Raw genomic sequence first — 19,162 nt, forward strand, 5'->3', positions numbered from 1 at the left:
TGCCAAAAGTTATAAAATCTGAAAATTAAATAAACATTTAGATCTATTTCCAGTGGCTATTTCATTTAATATGCTTTTTAGACTCTGTTAATTGAATTGGATGGCTATTCCTTATTAACAAACTCTCTATGTTCTCCCGAGAATTAATATGTAAATGAAGACTCTGAAACCCTTTACACAGATAGCGAACTGTGGGCCTGGTGAGAGGTCCTTTTCCTCCAAGGTCAGATGCTCTGGAAATTGGAGGAGCCTAGAGATGCCCGTGTTCTGAACAGGATACTTTGGGAAAAGGTGACATGCCTAGTGAATAACACTGTGCATCTCAACTTCTCTGATACTGCCACTCTATAGGATCCTGGCTCAGAAAAACACTAAACTGGACCTCATCAACACCAAAAGTTTCCACTTCCAGTAGGAAACCATTAAGATATTAATTGGATAACTCACAAATTGGTAAAAAAAGAAAAAAATAAAAGAAAACCCTTGTCATATACACAGAACTGACAAGTTACTTGGATTTTGAACATAAGAAAGAAGTCCTGAAAATCAGTAAGAACAGAAAGCCTTGGATAGTAAAGGTATATAAGAAACAAATACAATGTTAAAAGCCAGCAGATGAACAAAACACAATATTACGTGGAGTTGAAAGAAAGAAGCTCCACACAGAAGGACAGATGCTGATGTTCTCTCCACTATGTGGGAAGTAGAAGGGGACCCAAGAGAAGGAAAGAGGACCCAAAGGCTCAGGGAGTTAGAGGATGTGGTGGTTGAATGGGAATGGCCCTGGAGGCACATATGTTTGAGTGTTTGGTCCCCAGCTGGTGGAACAATTTGGGAAGGATTGGAAAGATTGTCCTTGTTGGCAAAGGTATGTCCCTGAGGCTCAGCTTTGAGGCTATAAAACCCCAGGGCCATTTCCAATGAGTTCTCTCTGCCTACTTTTCAATCAGGATGTGAGCTCTCAGATGTTCCCATTGTGATGCCCTTGCTCATCCATTGTGGACTCTAACCCTCTAAAACCCTAAGCCCCCAATAAACTCTTTCTTCTATATGTTGCCTTGGACATGGATTCTTATCACATCGATATAAAAGTGTCTAATGCAAGGGGGTAATGGTGGAAGAAAGGAAACTTCTAGGTTTAAATAAACACACACACACACACACACACACAATATGAAGGAAGAACCAGGAGGAGAGAACCTAGTGAGAGGTGGGAATGATGGAGGACAGTAGTGAGGGAGAAAATATGACAAGGTGCAATGATACATCTGTATGAAATAGTGAAATTATTATTTTATATACACATTAATTTGAAAACACAAAGGAATGAAAATATTTACCTGATTATGACTGTAGGTGTGTAGAGACCAGGATTCTTAGCAAAGTAAAAAACAATTCAAAGATATGACACTTCAGTTCAATATTGGAATTAATTCAGGATTTCTCTTACTAAATTTGGAAAGAAATCAAAGGAACAAGGTTAATAGTTCACTTCTGCTGTTTGGTAGTTACACTAGCATGTATAGGTGTTAAAACTCAGTGAGATGAATCTTTTATTTTTGGGTAAATTATGTGTTTTTAAATTGATGCCTATGTATGTGTATCTCTCTTTGTATGCCACCTGTGTGTGCAGGCAGAGGCCAGAATAGGGTGTTGGAGATCCCTAGGGCTGAAGTTACAGGCAATTTTGAGCTCATGTTGGGAATTGAACTTGAGTCCTCTGGAAAAGTGGCAAGCATTGTTAGCCACTGAGTTATCTTTGAAAACACATAAGGTTCATATTAAAATTTGCTCAAAAGATCGTTAAGGGCACATGAGACCTTCTCCTTTCCAAGTGCCCCTGCAATGGCTTGCAGTCCTGCCAGACACCCCTTAGTCAGGGCCTCCTCTGTACCCTCCTCACAGCAGACACATAGACTGAGCAGCCACTAGAGACATTCCAAGTTTTCTCAAGTGTAGAAGCTCATTTGTTTGCTCAGCAAATGTCAGTGGAGGGCTCATTGTGTACCATTTGCTGTGTGCAGGACACAGTAATGAAGAAGGCTACCAAATGTTCCTGCTCTCCGTTCATTATACTAACAGTGAGTGAGAGTGAGCCAGGAGAGTTGGTGAGGCTTCTTGTCCTTCTCAGCAGGCAGGAACAGGAGGTCTGTCTCCAGGACTGACAGCTTGGCACTTTTGTTAAGTTTGGAAGATTCAACTAAGTTCCAGCGTAAATACACTCAAATCCATCTTCTGAATTATCTTTCCAGAAGGCTTTCACATACAAATGCCTACATCATTCAGATTATGCATAAAAATTACAATTGAGACAGATGCATTAAAGATAAAATGTTATAAAAATTATTTCAGATTTTTGCCTATCAGACTTTCATTATGAGAATGTATTTTAATACTGTTTATTTTTCCACTTATTCCTATAAGTTTATTTTAAGAAGTGGGGGGGACATGGAGGAATGATTTATGCTTTTATGCTTAAATTGATTAATTAGAAGCTTTGAATTCCTCTCACAAAATTCTTCTCACTCTAGTTTTTTTTCCTTCACCTTTGTAAATGATTGTAACTAAAATTAGGGAACACCATGTGTCAAAAGTACTGCTATTTTCTCCCTTCTTTTGTCTTGGTTTGGTGACTAGCAATGATGACCTTGCAAAACCAAGCATTGGTACCAGACAAGAGAAGAGGTGTGAATTTGCAAAGCACACATCACATAAAAGTCATACTGCTACCACTGCATCCTTTAATGCCTTTAAATACCCTTGACCCTCCTAGGTCAAATTTAAATTTCAACAAGGAATGAGACTGAATAAAGTGTCCAACTTCTTGGGGAATCCATCTTCCTTACCTCGCTCCACACTGCTTCTTCTAATCATGTTTAAAACACCACTTCCTGCCCACTTTTCAAAGAACATTTAACATCTAGAGAGTCATAGAAAAAATGGAAAAGTGACAGGGTTTCTGGTTAAAATCTTATGATAATACATTTACTGAAGAACATCAACTATCAAATCAGATACATTAAGGAAATTGGTTGAAGAAAACAAAATTCACTTGGAGGTACGGAGACCATGACATAGTTGAAAGTGACCTTAAGACATAAGGAGCATCCTCCACAGGTGCTGAGATGCCTTACAGATAGAGACAGCCCTTCTGTAGATGCTTCTATATGCCTTGTGGCTAGTCAAGTGCTTGGACCACAACAAAAGTTCAGTGAATGCTGGTTAAAAATTTGTCCCATGAATTATTGCTTTTCCTAGAAACATTAAACCACCCATTCGATCACCATAGCAGCCTCTTTTAACTATCTCCTCACACAGTAGGCTTTCACAGGAGTAAGATAGTGGCCACCACGTGACAACGAATCTTGGTTGTTAACTTGGCACACCTGGGAAGAGGGAACCTCCGCTGAGGAATGCCTTTATCAGATTGGCCCGTGAGCATGACTGTGAGACATTTTCTTGATTGCTTTGATGTTGGAGGACTCAGTCCACCGTGGGCAGTACCATCCGGGGGTGGGGGGTGGAGGGGACTGGGATATGTAAAAACGGTAGCTAACTATGAGCCTGGAAGCAAGCCAGTAAGCATCATTCCACAGTGGTCTTTGCTTCAGTTTATGCCTTCAGGTTCCTTCTTGAGTTCCTGTCCTCACTTCCCTCAATGATGGACTATAATCTATAAAGCAAATAAGCCCTTTCTCCCCAAGTTGCTTTTGGTAAGTGTCTTATCACAACAATAGAGAAACAAACTAAGGAAGCATGCTCTCCCCTGGTCTCCTTATCTTTGAGGACACATATCCCTCTCAACTGTTATTGGCATAGTATCTTTAAATAGCCAACAATTCTGCTTGCCCACCCACCCCCACTACTGTCAAAGATGATCTATATCACCTACACAGAGAAAATTCTACACTGGGATAAAATCAACCTCCTAGAAGAACCTCCTGTTAGTGTTTTGTTTTGTTGAGATAAATTCTCAGCAGCCCAGGCTGGCCTCAAGCTAATGATTCTCCTGCCTCAGCTTTCCAAATGCTGGGGTTAAAGGTGTATACCTCTTGTTTCTTGAAACAGGACAAAGGCTACTGGAAATAGAACAGTAGAATGTGTAGAAATAATGGATACACATGTCTGAGTGCAGACAAGGCAACACTGTTCCAGATTACTTTCTGTGTCTGTAACACTCTGACCAAGCAGCTTAGGAAATGAAAGGGTTTATTTGGATTACACTTCCACAGCATATTACATAATCTAGATAATCTAGGGAAGCCAACCCAAGAACTCAAGCAGGAACTGAAGCAGAAACTACGGAGGAATGCTGGTGCTTCCTGGCTTGCTCAGCTAGCTTTCCTATACAGGCAGACCCACCTACATGGTCTTTGCACTCCCTCATCAATCACCAATCAAGATCTCTCACATACACATGGCTACAGGTCTAATCTAGGCAGGCAGTCCCTTAATTGAGACTCTCTCAGATGAGGCTATGTTGAGTTGACAGCTGCATACTAACTAGAAACTAAATGTGCTAATTCAATGCACTAAAATCTTTCATTTTTAAACAAAATTATACACACATAAAAATGAAACAGTTAAATCGATAAGTTAAAGGAAAACAAAATAAACCTGACATTGTAAAGGAAAACATATAGGCTGAATATAAAACAACTTATAATTGAACAATAGCTCAATGAATATAAAAGTAAAGACAGCCTTTTAAGATGTGTTCCTTTTAAAATTTTAGGCATGGTAGTATGTACCTGCAAGTCTAGCACTCAGTATGTAGAACCAGAGGAATCCAAGGCCAGCTTTGACTACATAGTGAGTTTGAAAACAGCCTGTGCTACATAAGACCTTGTTTCAACACATGAAAATATAAAATAATAAAATAGCATTCATTTCTTTCCTGAAAAATAAATAAATATTTTCAAAGTTGCCTGAAATTGATTAATAATACATTTAAAGCAAGTAAAGGTGAGATTTTGAAATGCTTATGGATTTATAATTCTGTTCATTAGAATTCTCCAATAAATATTAGTTACCAAAAACCAAATAAAGAAAATACAACAGACTTAGATGGGGCTCAGGTGAGTGAAGAGAAAAAATACAGTTAAGTCAGAATCTCCAGTCATTACCTTAGCAATTGCCTTGAGTCTTCCCAGAGAGCTTTCAGGAGACTGGCAAAAGGAAAAGTTGTGAGTAATATGGAATCCAGAAGTGCTTGGAAATCTGTGGGGCCTCCTGACTCATCTCAGGTGGAAGAAGACACCTCAGAGAGCAAACAGCATCTTTGTGCGGTTTAATACCTACCCTCAGTAAACTCAGGGTGCAGCGGGGCTTCCTAACCTACCCTCAGTAAGTTCGGGGTACACTGCAGCTTCCTAACCTACCCTCAGTAAACTCAGGGTGCACCAGGGCTTCCTAACCTACCCTCAGTAAACTTGGAGTGCATTGGGGCTTCCTAACCTACCCTCAGTAAACTTGGGGTGCATTGGGGCTTCCTAACCTACCCTCAGTAAGTTCGGGGTGCACGAGGGCTTCCTAACCTACCCTCAGTAAACCTCGGGGTGCACCAGGGCTTCCTAACCTACCCTCAGTAAACTCAGGGTGCACCGCTGCTTTCCAACCTGACAAAGAAGGGATTTCAAACCAACAATATGGTATTTCCTGAGATACCATGATAAGAGTTTACTGAAATTACAAATAGTCAGGTAATGCTGTTTTTGTCAATAATTTATATTTATGCTTGATTTTCTTTTTTTAAAATATTTTTAATTTGGTATTTGAGAATTTTACATTTATACAACCTCTATTGCCCACACCCTCCCCAGTTTACTCATGGAGATATCATCTGTTTCCCCTTCTCAAGGCCATCCATTCTAAGTAGAAAGAAAATAATGAGAAATTTTAAGTATCAATAGATTTTATTGTGTCATAAGGCACTGTAAATACAATTCAGAAAAAAGTATGGATAAAATATTTTTGAGACAGGCTCTTGCTATGTAGTCCTGGCTGGCCCAGAATTTGCCATGTTGACCAGGCTAGCCTCTCTCAAGTGCTGGTATGTTGTTGTGTTTTATTCTTTTACTCTTTTGGGGGTCTGCCACCAGCTCCCAAATAAATCACACGCGGAGGCTTATTCTTAATTATAAATGGCCTGCCTTAGCTTGACTTGTTTTTTGGCAGCTTTTCCTAACTTTATATTATCCCAGCTACTTTTTACCTCTGGGATTTTACCATTTTTTTTTTTAACTTCTGTAACCTTACATTTCTTACTCCATGGCTGGCTGGGTGGCTGGCCCCTGATGTCCTCCTCCTTTTTTTGCTCCTTCTTCTTCCTCCTAGATTTCTCCTTCTATTTATCCTCTCTGCCTGCCAGCCCTATCTATCCTTTCTCTTGCCTCACTATTGGCCATTTAGCTCTTTATTAGACCATCAGGTGTTTTACACAGGCACAGTAACACAGCTTCACAGAGTTAAACAGATACAACACAAACAGAAGTAACACACTTAGAAATAATATTCTTCTACAATAGTATTAAAGGTGTGTGCCATCATGCACAGCTTAAATATTTTTAATGCATGACAAAGGATTACTAGTTGTAACATATGAACAGATCCTGTGTTAATACAAAATATAAATGCTTCAGTTTAAAGTGGAAAATAATACCAAAAAAGAGGAACTAACAATGGTCTACAAATATGTAATCATCAAAACTTTTGGAAATAAGCCTTAAATTTTACTTTGAAATTCTCTTTTGAATAACTAATTTCTAGGAGCTAATTATGAAGGTACTAAAATTTGGCCATCAGAATGTCCTAGATTCTTAGCTTTTAGTAAAACTGAAAATTAGTAATAACCAAATTAGAAGACTGAATAAGATAAAGACTAATGCCCTGCTCATGAACAGTACACCATACATGGTTTTCTAGATTGAATTGAGTAAAAGAACACACTACTAAACACCATGTACAGTATTAGCCCATCTTTGTGAAATATTTACACATGCTTTTTGAGTCAGTACAAAATATCAACAGTGGTTATTTTTTCACTTGCATTAACTTTTTAAAACATATATTAACATTTAGTTTTTAGAGCAAATGAGTGTAGGTTTTCATTAAGGCCAGAAGAGGGTGTTTTATCTGCCTGGAGCAGTAATTACAAGCTGTTGTGAGCTGCCCAGTGTGGGTGGTGGCAACAACACTCAGGTCCTCTGCAAGAGCAATACATGATTTTAACTGCTGATTCATCTCTCAGCCCCCTTGAATGGGCTTTATTATTTTTAAATTTGCTTTTAGTCTACATTTTAATGTTTATGTAGAGAATATGTCACACTGTTATTTGTAGTTATAAGGTGTATACAATCCATTAACTTCTGTTTTATATTGTTATTATCAATAGTAATCAATAATAATATCACTACTGATTAATACTAGTGAATATTGCTTAATATTACACAGTAAAGTCAAACTTTAATTCAGCTTTTAGAACAGCCGTTCTTCTTATGCTTAGCAAATAAACATGCATGTTAACAATAAAATAAACATGGTACAACTAGCAATGACTTGGGATAAATTACAGTTACCAAAAGCAGATTAGAAATTTTTAAAAGTTAGAGAAGAACACAATGTCCTTACAAAGAACAAGTACTGGCACATTGAACAAGATAAGAAAAAATGTTTATTGTTATCTGGAATAATTAATCTTGTTTCCTTGGGAAGAAAACTTAATTTTGAAAATGCAAACTGTATTTTCCAGTCTAAATAAATTCAGTCTCTCAATGAATTTTCTCATAATAAATGAGCTATAACTCCCCATCTCCTGGTTTTCTCAACTGTGTTCTTTTTGAATACACATCTAAAAGAACATTTTCAAATAGAGTGCTTAATCTTGCCTGAATGGCTTCCCTGAGCACAGTCCTCAAACATCCCTTCATCAAGCTGTGAGCATAAAATCATGTGAAATTGCCCATGATTTTTCTTGACCTACTCGAGCTGGGCTCTAGAATATCTTGGTTCTATCTCTCTTAGCTGAATGCCTTAGTCCTCAGCTTTATTCCATCTTACTCCACCCTGGATTTAAAGCTTTGTGAGCCACACTCAGCACATCCCAGTGCTCCCTGCCCTCAGCACATCCCAGTGCTCCCACACTCAGCACATCTCAGTGCTCCCCACCCTCAGCACATCTCAGTGCTCCCAAACTCAGCACATCATAGTGCTCCCACACTCAGTACATCTCAGTGCTCCCACACTCAGCACATCTCAGTGCTCCCAAACTCAGTACATCTCAGTGCTCCCACACTCAGTACATCTCAGTGCTCCCACACTCAGTACATCTCAGTGCTCCCACACTCAGTACATCTCAGTGCTCCCACACTCAGTACATCTCAGTGCTCCCACACTCAGTACATCTCAGTGCTCCCACACTCAGTACATCTCAGTGCTCCCAAACTCAGCACATCATAGTGCTCCCACACTCAGTACATCTCAGTGCTCCCACACTCAGTACATCTCAGTACTCCCACACTCAGCACATCTCAGTGCTCCCACACTCAATACATCCCAGTGCTCCCACACTCAATACATCCAATATATCAGAGTGCTCCCCTAATAGCACATCTCAGTGCTTCCACACTCAGTACATCACAGTGCTCCCCTCTCACCACCCATGCTGCACTCTGAGGCAACGGCTGTACCATGAATATGAATATCAATTAAAAAATGAGTAATGTCTTAAGAAACATGTCATTTTGGGGGAAATTGCCATAAAAATCAAAACTTTTCCTTTTTAACTATTTAGTTTTCTATAATTGTATGTATTATTCATAACATATGTATCTTATATACACATACAAACACACTGATATATAAATATGTACATGTCTATTATACTATTATGTATGATATGTAATAGACATATTTGTTTTTATATAACTTACATGTATAAAATATTGAAACATACAATTTAAAAATCTATTCATATCAGTTTAATGGTATTAAAATAAGACCAGGGTAAGCTGTGTGGTGCTGGTGTGCACCTTTGATCCCAGCACTCAGGAGGCAGAGGCAGGTGGATCTCTATGAGTTCAAGGCTAGCCTCATCTACAAAAGTGAGTTCTAGGACAACCAAAACTGTTAGACAGTCTTGTCTCCAGAAAAACAAACAAACAAAGAAGACCAGTGAACAAAATCTCTTAGAGGGCTGCTCCTCCATGGAAAAAGGGATCGGGATACTTGACGATCTCCACAAGGTCTTCACTCCACGCTGGGATATGGCAGATGAAGACGTTTCCGTCCTTCACATCTCATCCGTCAGTGCTCTGTAAAGCCAGGGTTCTGTTTCTATTTGCTCTAGTTCGGCTTCTGTTACTGTAATAGGACAATGACCACAAAACCAACATGGGGAAGAAAAGGTTTTACTGGGCTTGCACATTTGTATCACTCTCCCTCACTAAGTGAAATCAGGGCCAGATTTGCTCGCTGGCCTTGGCTTGCTCAGCTTGCTTTCTTATCGAACCCAGGAACAGCTACCTAGGAACAGCACCACTCACAGTGACCTGGGCTATCCCCCATCAATCATTAATCAAGGACATTCCCATAGGCTGAGCTGAGGAAGGCAACTCTTCAATTGAGGTTCCCCCTGCCCAGATTACTCTAGTCTGTGTCAAATTGACAAAAACCAACCAGCACACGATGCTAAAGTTTCCACTGCACTCATGAAAAGAGTTTCACCCTCAAAATTTACATTACATAGTCACTAAAGGAAACAGTTGACAATGTTAAGAAATTTAAAACCAGAATGGTAAAATTATTTAGAACAGTATCAACTGCTTATCAACTCAATATCTATATGGTTCCTATACACAAATCCAAAACTTATGATAGCTTTTAATGAACTCATGATACTGGAGTAAGCATGAGAAATATAAGAATTTATGATACACTAATATATTAAGAAATATCCTTTGAGATATTAAACTCACCCTGAACTTTTCTATACAAGATATATGTCCTTCTTAATGGGATCCTTCCTTATATATGAGTCTCCAGGTTAAGAAATAGATCTAAATTGAAAAGTAAAAAACGAAAATGATCTGGGCATTACTGCATGCCTGGATTGTCAGAACCCAGAAGCTCAGGCAGGATGCCTTGAGCTCAAGGCCAGGCTAGCTGGATAGAAATATTCAGTCTCATAAAAGAATAAAATGAAGTAAAAGAAAGGAGAAATGATAAGAAACAAGAGGAATATTTTTAAAGTCAGAACTAAACTAAGGGGGCTGGAGAGCTGGCTACGAGATTACACTGCTGTTACAGAGAGCCCAGGATTGGTTCCCAAGACTCCAAGATTCTCATGAGGCAGCTCACCTGTAATTCTGGTTCCGGAGGACTGGACACACTCTTTTGGCCTCTGGAGGCTCTGTATGCACATGCTACTATACAGACAAACAGGCACACACATATCTATGTTTTTTTAAAGTACATGGAATAGATTTTTTTTTAAACCTCAAAGCAAACTAACTGCACAATGGCTCTTTAAATTCATCTGCAGCTTCCAAGTTTACATACAGGTTTTCTGCTCCCCTCAGCAGTGACTCCCCGTCTCACCCTGAATGAGTGAAGGAGAGCCGTGTTACACACTACCCAGTGTCTCCTCGAGGCCTCGCCTCGTCCTCTACTGCTGTCCTCTCATACACAGCCTCAGCAGGTGCTTCTCCCAGGAGAGTTTCACCGAGGACACATTGGTGGCAGAAGGCAAATGTGTCATCTTTTAGAGAGGAGTCTCTGTAGGTCCCTGTCCCCGAGGCTCCTGACACACCTCGAATCTTAGAAGCCCAGGGTTTAACCAAGATCCCTCTGCATCACTCACAGTCAGTACAGAACTCACCTTCTAGAAACTGCTTGAATGATTGGTTGGGAGATATTTTTTGACACAAATTGGCTTTTCTTTAAGGTGAAGTCACCAATTCACAGCCGTCAATCCTGCATTAAACCTGGCTGATCAATTTTAATGAAATGCCTTCAGTCATAATAATATGTTAAAAATAAAACCCTCTTTCATATTAAAACAACAAGGAAGTACTCATTTGCCCCCAGGCCCCAGCTCCACCTGCTCCGGAGTAAAGAAGGCATCCTGCAATAATAGTGACATTTTTAATTATGCCGCTGTGCTTGAAATCCCGGGTAGGGTGTCATGATTGGATGAGGCCATGGGGAGATTCCCTGTGAAGTGTACTGACCTCAGAACCCAGGGCTGCACAGGAACTGAACAAAGGGTGAGGAAAAGGATCAGTGTGTGTGTGTGTGTGTGTGTGTGTGTGTGTGTGAAGGTGACCACAGCCTACAGCCAAGAGTTGCAGTCCTAAAATTCATTATCATTCCATTTAAAATAAACATGTGTGACTCTTTCCTGTGCCCTGTTTTATCCTGGATCTGCTCAGCCTACTTTTCCCCTACTTCTTGAAAAAGCAATTCTGAACCACTCTCTTGACCTCCTCACCCTTCCAGGGTGAAGTTCAACATCCACACTCCCTTCCCTCCCTCTTTGAGAGCTTTCAGTCATTATCTAGTCACCAGAGAGTCAGGCATTCCCATCTAACCTGCATGCCACATTGGTGCTTTGAGGACTCTGGTCCTGGTCTGCCCCGTAGCCCTGTGTGTAAAGGAAGTTTAAAAATTGTCCTACTAGGGCTGTGTAAAACACCCTTCTTCTAAGGCTGTGTTTGCTGTCTTTAGACAATGCCAGTGTTTAATGCTGCAGTGTGTGAACAGCCACTTGTCACTGCTAAGAAAGGGAGCAGGGATTGGTAGTAAGCGTTTAAGGATCCAAAGAGCAAATTCCAGTTCTAGTTAAGAGCAGGTAGAGAGGCTGGTGCATCTCATGCAAAGATGCATATGAAGGTTGTGGATTACTCCACTCAGAAACTGGAAGGTAGAGCTAGGATAGTCCTAACTAGTAAAGTGCTTGCCTCAAAAGCACAAATATCTGAGTCTGATACCCAAAACGGGTAAGAAAAACTCAGGAGTGCTGTGACATCCCTGTGAGAAGCAGGAGGATGTCAGAGCCCATTGACTAGTCACCTAAGCCGAACTGGTGAACTCTGGGACAATGACAGACACTACAGATGGCTGATTCTGATGAAGAATGCCTAAGGTTGGCCTCTGGCCTCTATGGGCACATGCACACACATGCTTGAGCACCCACATACACTTGTTCACCTGTACACACATTCTTTTTAAATAAATAGCAAGTTGTGCTTTGAATACTAAAGACTTTAGTGATCCAGTTTAACACAGATGAGAAACAGGCAGCAGTGAGAGCCATGATGTAGGACATCCCAGGAACTACTGTGTGATAGGGGGACACAGGGCAGGAAAAGAAAGAAGCACCCAGAATTTCCACTGTGCTCCTTGGAACACTTACACGGAGCAGTTGTATAAGGAAAAACCTTTCAGATGATGCGTAAGCGTAAGGAAGACACCGACGCTGGCTGAGTCTCCCAGAGAACACCTCTGCACTCCTGGGCTTGCCTAGCTCATCTTCCTGCCTACTCTCCAGCCCTGCTCTGAACACTGGGATGTAAAAACAAGAAAACATCAGGGCAATTCACTGTGGTGATCAAACTCTGAGTCTGGCTTATGGAGGTTAGGGAAAGGCTTCCCCTGGCAGATGTAGAAATATATTCAGGTCCTCACGAGGTGAAAGTGGCTAGTGTTCCAGAGGAACCATGAGAAAAAATTGAAAACATGAGCATGGAGCTCTGGGAGATGAGGGAGAGGCTGCTCTTGGAGAATGCTTAGAGAAGCCTTCTGTGGGGGTCTTTTGATGTGGCCATGTTGTTCAGCATTACCCTGCCTGGCTTAAACCACCAGTACTCTTTGGGGAGTTTTTCCAGTCTGTCTGCCTAGCCAGACTTGGCCCTCTGCTATCAGCTCCAACTGTGTCCACTTAAAAGACTCTTGAAGCCACTTAGATCCCAACAAAGTTCTGGCTGTTGTTTGGAACTCCCTTGATAGTTAAGTTACCCTTTGAAATGCAAACAGCACTTGAGATCCATTGGGAGCCTTTCAGACCCAGGGAAGCCCAGCTGTGATTAATAGATCATACATATTTTTAATTACTTCCTGTGTCTGTTAGTATGTGCATATGCATGTGTGCACATGTATGTGTTGGTGCTCAAACATGCATGAGCATATTCTTGTAGAAATCGGAGGTCAATGTGAAGTGTCTTCCTCAGTTCCTAGCCATCTATGTTTGTTTAGTCTTTGAGACAGTGTCTCTCAGTACACCCAAAGCTAATCAATAGGACCAGCTGATCCTCAAGCCCCAGGGATTTGCCTGTCTCCACCACCATCTCAGCACCAGGATTACAGGGATGAGCTGACCCGCTTGGCACTTTGTGTGAGCAGAGGGGATTCCCAGCTCACATCCTCATGTTTGCCCTGCAAGCAAGTGCCTTACAGCCTGAGCTACCTAGCCAGCCTGCTAATTTCCACACGTTTTAAGGTAGGTGACCGGTGTGGTCAAATGCTTTTCTCTTTGTTCCCTATTCCTTTAACTTACCAGAATCACATTCACGTTCATCTTCAGAATGTCATTCAAGTTTTAATCTCTAGTGACAGGGACCCTGGGCATAAGGGCCGCAATCTGCAGTTTTAATTTCGTTTCTACCTAATCAATGATACTGCTGGCCATGTTCAGTGGGCTCTGAAATCTAAGCCTTGGGTCAGAGTTAGGTTGTGGGTAAACAGTGTTGGGATTTGGGGTTCAGGTGGAGTCTTGTAAGATTTATGTCAGCATTCTTTCCCCTCAGGGCAGTGAGCTGCTCTGGAATACAAAATAACAAAGATTGATCCTGAACTCATTTCCATAAATATGTTGGGCAAATAGAAAAGCACACTGCCAGTGCCGGTTGAAATGTGGTGACTAAGTCCAAGGAGCAGTCACACTAACTGTGAAATTTCCCATGAATACTTAAGCTTCAACAGGGGCAGTTTCTTCAAAAAGACTTTGGTCAACAGATTTGTACTGAAATAAACTTCAGGAGTTGACGTGAGCTTAATTAAAAAGTGATAAATCTCGTTGCCCCATCTATCAGCTATTTTAAAAAGAGAAATGCTAGACTTTTGTAGTCACTAAGTCACACTGGCTAGCAAATACACACAGAATTTCCATGGTGTGGTTTATGTCTGAGGAATAAGGAACTGTGCATTCCTCCTTCAAGATGTTTAACTGGTTTTTCATCTATTATTTTTCATCATTTTTATTGTGTGTCAATTCCAGGAAACATCTTCCCAAAGAGTCAAGGTTGGGTATATGTAATTTTGTGTGCTCTTGTCCCTAAAATCTGTGATGCAATATATGTTGAAGAACTTACATCCAAAAGCCCCACATACATAGCAGTGTGAGTGTTTCAGTTCCAAGACTGACATGCTCGATGCCTTTCATGGCTGAGATGGACTCAACCCATTTGTAATAGGTCTTTACATGCAGGAAGAATTGCACACACAAGTCCTCTTAGGTGCACATTTACAAACGCAGGAAAGGCAATGGTCAGTGAAGTTGTTCGCCTTCCTTTTTATACATGTGGGTGTCCTTGGGGAGGATAGATAGAGAGGTGAGTAGAATTCATGCCTTTAGTAACAGTGGAACTTGTTCTGGGCTTGTGCTAGGTCTTGTCATGAAATGCCGGACTGTGGGTAGGTGTAAGCTGTAGCAATTCTCTCTCCACCCTTCTCCATCCCAATCTCTAAGATTTGCAAGCCTGGCAAGGGGAAATCTCACGCAGGAACTTCTTTAGAGCCTCTCATTTCTGTCTTCTGAGCAGTGAGTGAATACAGGGAAATTTCCCCCTTTTCACTGGGAGGTTCCTAGATCAAGTCATCCATCCACAAGGATCCACTGGAGATGGTGTTTTCCTCTTGGAGTTTAAGAAGAGTTTTTTAGTGAAGGGACTTTGAAAATTCTTCATCACTCTCAAATACTCTCTCTTTAATCAAGACCTGCTTTAGGACCTCAAAACTGAAAATTCAAATATTAGTTCTCTGAATCTTTGCTGGGCCCTATGTTCTGAAAACATGCTTTAATAGAAGAAAGGATAAGAATAAATTGCTTCTAATAAGTAATTATAAAAGGATTAAGAAATGATTATATATTTCAAAATATTCTAACAAGTAAATTTGAGTTTTAAAAAAAATGAGTTTTTAGTAAATATGGATTCAGAAAACCACAACAGCCAAGTGAAAGCCGACTGAGGACGAGCTTAGACATGCTCTTCCCTAGATCCCATACAATTGTTTCAATTATTAACTCACAACAGCTGTAGTCACCTGCATTGATCCAACAAGACTAGCTCTATCAAGTCAAAGAAGTGGGGGCTGGTTCCCAGGGACCTGCTCTTTAGTTCTTAATTTCTGGCTAATGATAGATTTCAGGAGAGGGGAACCACTGTCTTTAACTGTGTACCCAGGCTCCAAGTGATAGTTCCAGACCCTTGGGACACTGTGGCACCAACAACCCAGGTTAACCTCAGGGGGTAACAAAACAACAGACACGGATGTGGGAGAGAGATATGTGTGCATGAGATAAACCGGAGTGGAAGGACAAGGGTAGTAAGTAAGCATTGTACATGTGTGGGAAATTATTTAGAAACAAATCTGATTAATAAAGAAATGAATTTAAAAGAAGAAATTATAAAAAATAAAAAATTAACATGGATTCATTTAAAGGGTCTTCTCCATCATCTACATAGAAATTAACTGAGACCTATTTGCTTTACAAATTTACAAAAAGTTCAATTATTCTTATCTCACTTTGACATTTCAGGGAAAGAAGAAAAATGAAGACCCCGCAATGCCAGCTCCCAATTTCTCTGAGTGCTTGTCTTTCTGAGGTTTTATCTATAGTTATATTTACCATATATCTGAATATAAAATCAAGATACATAGTCTAACTAGACATTTTTTTCCTCATTTGTCAGCTTGCTCATATGAAAAGTCTAATGTGGAAGGCTATAAAAGTTTAGTTGCTTTTAATGTTAAGCAGATGAATTATACTTATTGAGAATTAATTTGTCAATAAATAAAATCTTGTGATGTATGGCTGTTTTCTCTGCAGGAGCATTTCATCATGTCTAAGGGTATAACTCTTCTCCATCGTCATTTCTGCCTTTCTTGCCAGATCGCCATCAAAGAATGCACCCTGGTGTAATATTCTACAGAGCAATTTTTAAATCTTTGCATATCCACTGAATTTTAAAAAGAAAACATGCAGGAAGATAAAACTTCCATGTAAGACAGTAGGTGATACAGTTTCTTAAGATGACATAATTTATGGTTTCTCTATATGTATGGAAAAAAATATTGGCTCATTTTATCTTCCCGTGTAATGGGCGGGGCTAAGTGAAAGGCACTTTCAATCTTCCAACCACTGCTGATAGGGAGTGAAAAATGATTTTTCCTGAGGAATGAATTCCTAGGGTGCCAACAAGGTATTAGGTCTCCACAACATTATGACACACAAAGAAAATAATTAAGCTGTTGTACAGATACAGGACCTGGAACAGACCACCAGGAAAGAAATAGACTAGAGCTGGGGGTGGGAAGCACTCAAGCCCTTCCCTTATTCCATGTCATGAAAGTCTCTGGATTCCATTTTGCTAGAGGGAATTCTGACACGGCTATGTAGAGAGGTCAGCATCTCACATGTGCGCAAACATGATCATAGCGATCATAGATGAAGCCACTCTTTCAGGTGTCTGGAGACAGAACGAGTGTAAAAACTGAATTGAAATGTTGAAATGGTTCTAATCATGAGAACACTTTTAAAATCTACGCTATGTACTTTCTTGCCTGGGGCTGGCTCAATCAGCCCCCTACCCAGTTCGCCCAGTCCATGCCATTTGTTTTTAAGGAGCAGCAATAACTATGAAAGCAAAAGCTATGCCCTGAGGTGGAGAAGGGCAGCAGGGAAGAAGGAAAAAGCCCACAGCCCTTCTACCCCAGGGCTGCAGATCCAAGTAGGGCAGAAAGTCAGCATAAGCATAGTGAGAGGCTGTGGAATGAGAAGTCATGGAGGGTCAGAGCCATGCCCTCCACACAGCTGCCTGACTGTCGGTTGTGACTCTGTGACCACGTGCACAGCAGAGGTGCCTGGGAGAAGCACTTTGTGCTCTTTCTCTGATCTCTAGAACAGGCAAAAAGAGTGGGCAGACACCAATGCAGTGTCTGGGCACGACTTCTGCCCATGCTTTCATTCATTATTAAGCTGTGCAGACACAAGAGTGATCCCACAGGATCTGAATTTTTTTTTAAATGACTCGAATAGAAACACAACAGAAATATCAGTGGCCACACACCACAGGGAAATGGACTTCACAGTTGAAGACAATAGAAATTACTAAGAAGGGGAAACCCATCCTAGGAAAAACCAAACCAACAAAAAACCAGAACCCAGAGCAGTACAATTAGTTTTAGCATCCTAGAGAAACTATCATTGGGCATGATGAATTATATCTATAACCTCAGAACTCGGGAGTTAGGAGCTTATCTAGAATAAGTGATGAGACCCTGCCTTGCAAATATCAACCGGGTATAATCTGCTCAGAAAAGAATATGACCTATACTTTGAGGGAAAAATGTAACCAATTGTAACTAATGTTAAATAAACCTAGGTGTTGGGTTTTATAGCCAATTATTCAAATCCTCTGATTCTATCCGTTCACTGAATTATGGGAAACTGTGTCTGAAGAAAGGGAAAAACAACAGTGAAGATGGAAGAAAAAAGATATTTCAGCTAGAGAAACAGGCAAACCAAGTGAGAACTCGCAGTCAGAAAACCCAGTGACTGAGTTGGAGCGTGCACTGAATGCTCCCCAGCAGATGGTGCTGAGAAGGAAGAAGGATCAGTAGGCTCTGAAGAGAATCCACAGAAACGAGAGCTCAAAGCCCACAATGAACACAACTCTAGAGATGTGGGTACAACCTCAGAGGCTTGTGGAACATGGTGAACAACACAGACAGACACTACTTATGAGGCGGTACATGCAAAGAGACAGGTGTTTAGGCAATTATACTGTTGTATGAACATTATAATAGTGTGATTATGTGAACTGAGATGTCCACAGCATCACTTGTCAACAGAACCCTATGGATGTTCCATTGCTCCATCGTTATCCCCTGTAATTACTGTATATGTGTAAATAAATGTCCAGAATGTGAGCAATGAGAGACAAAGACTGACAGACAAGAACATAAAATCAAAAATCTCTATTCTGATTCACCAAAATATGAAAGCAAATAGAGACATTACAGATAATTGAAGACTTAATTTGGTTCTACCACACTAACCTACACGAAATACTAAAAAGATCCTACAGTATTAAACCAAATAACACATAAAGTAGTAACCTGAATCCAAAAGGGAAATAAAATTAGAAATGATAAAAATAAGAGTGAAAATTAAAAAATGGAACAAACTTACTTTTATCTTTTTAAGAATTTGTTTTTAAAAGCATAATATTATATAAAATACCCTATAACTGTAATGATTGATTGTTTGGGTTTATAACCTATATACACATAATATATGCAAAAATACCTTAAAGAAAGTCAAGGAAGTGAAACCATATTGAAGGAAATAATAATAATAATAATGATGATGATGATGATGATGATGAATAAATGCTTAAAATCAGCAGAGAAACTAATTTTAAATATAAAACCATTAAATACAATAATCACAAAAAGACATAAAATGTAAAATAAAGAGAAATAAGTGATATATATCTAGCCACAGCAAAATTACATTACATGTGAATGAACTAACAACCTCATTTAAAAGGCATAGACTGTCAGACAGTAGACTTTTAAAGAGTTTTCCCAATTCTGGGCTATTTGAATGCAAATTTGGCCTCTTTTCAAGGTAAAAATTAAAAGCTAATAGCATGAAGATACTGTACTTTCCTGGAAGGGTGAAAGATTACTGTAAAACTGTACAGAGTATATCTAGACTGAAGTGTCCATGTATCAAAGAGGAAAGGCCTGCTTTCAAGACATATATTCGTAGTTCTTCTCACATTCATCCCTACTGCTGTACTCATTCGTGTCATATTTGCACGAAAATCAAAGAAGTCATGTTTTCAGAATTGCCAGAAATGATAAATTTGTTTAATAG

Source organism: Onychomys torridus, chromosome 13 (genome assembly GCF_903995425.1).
Source record: "Onychomys torridus chromosome 13, mOncTor1.1, whole genome shotgun sequence".
Lineage (NCBI taxonomy): Eukaryota > Metazoa > Chordata > Mammalia > Rodentia > Cricetidae > Onychomys > Onychomys torridus.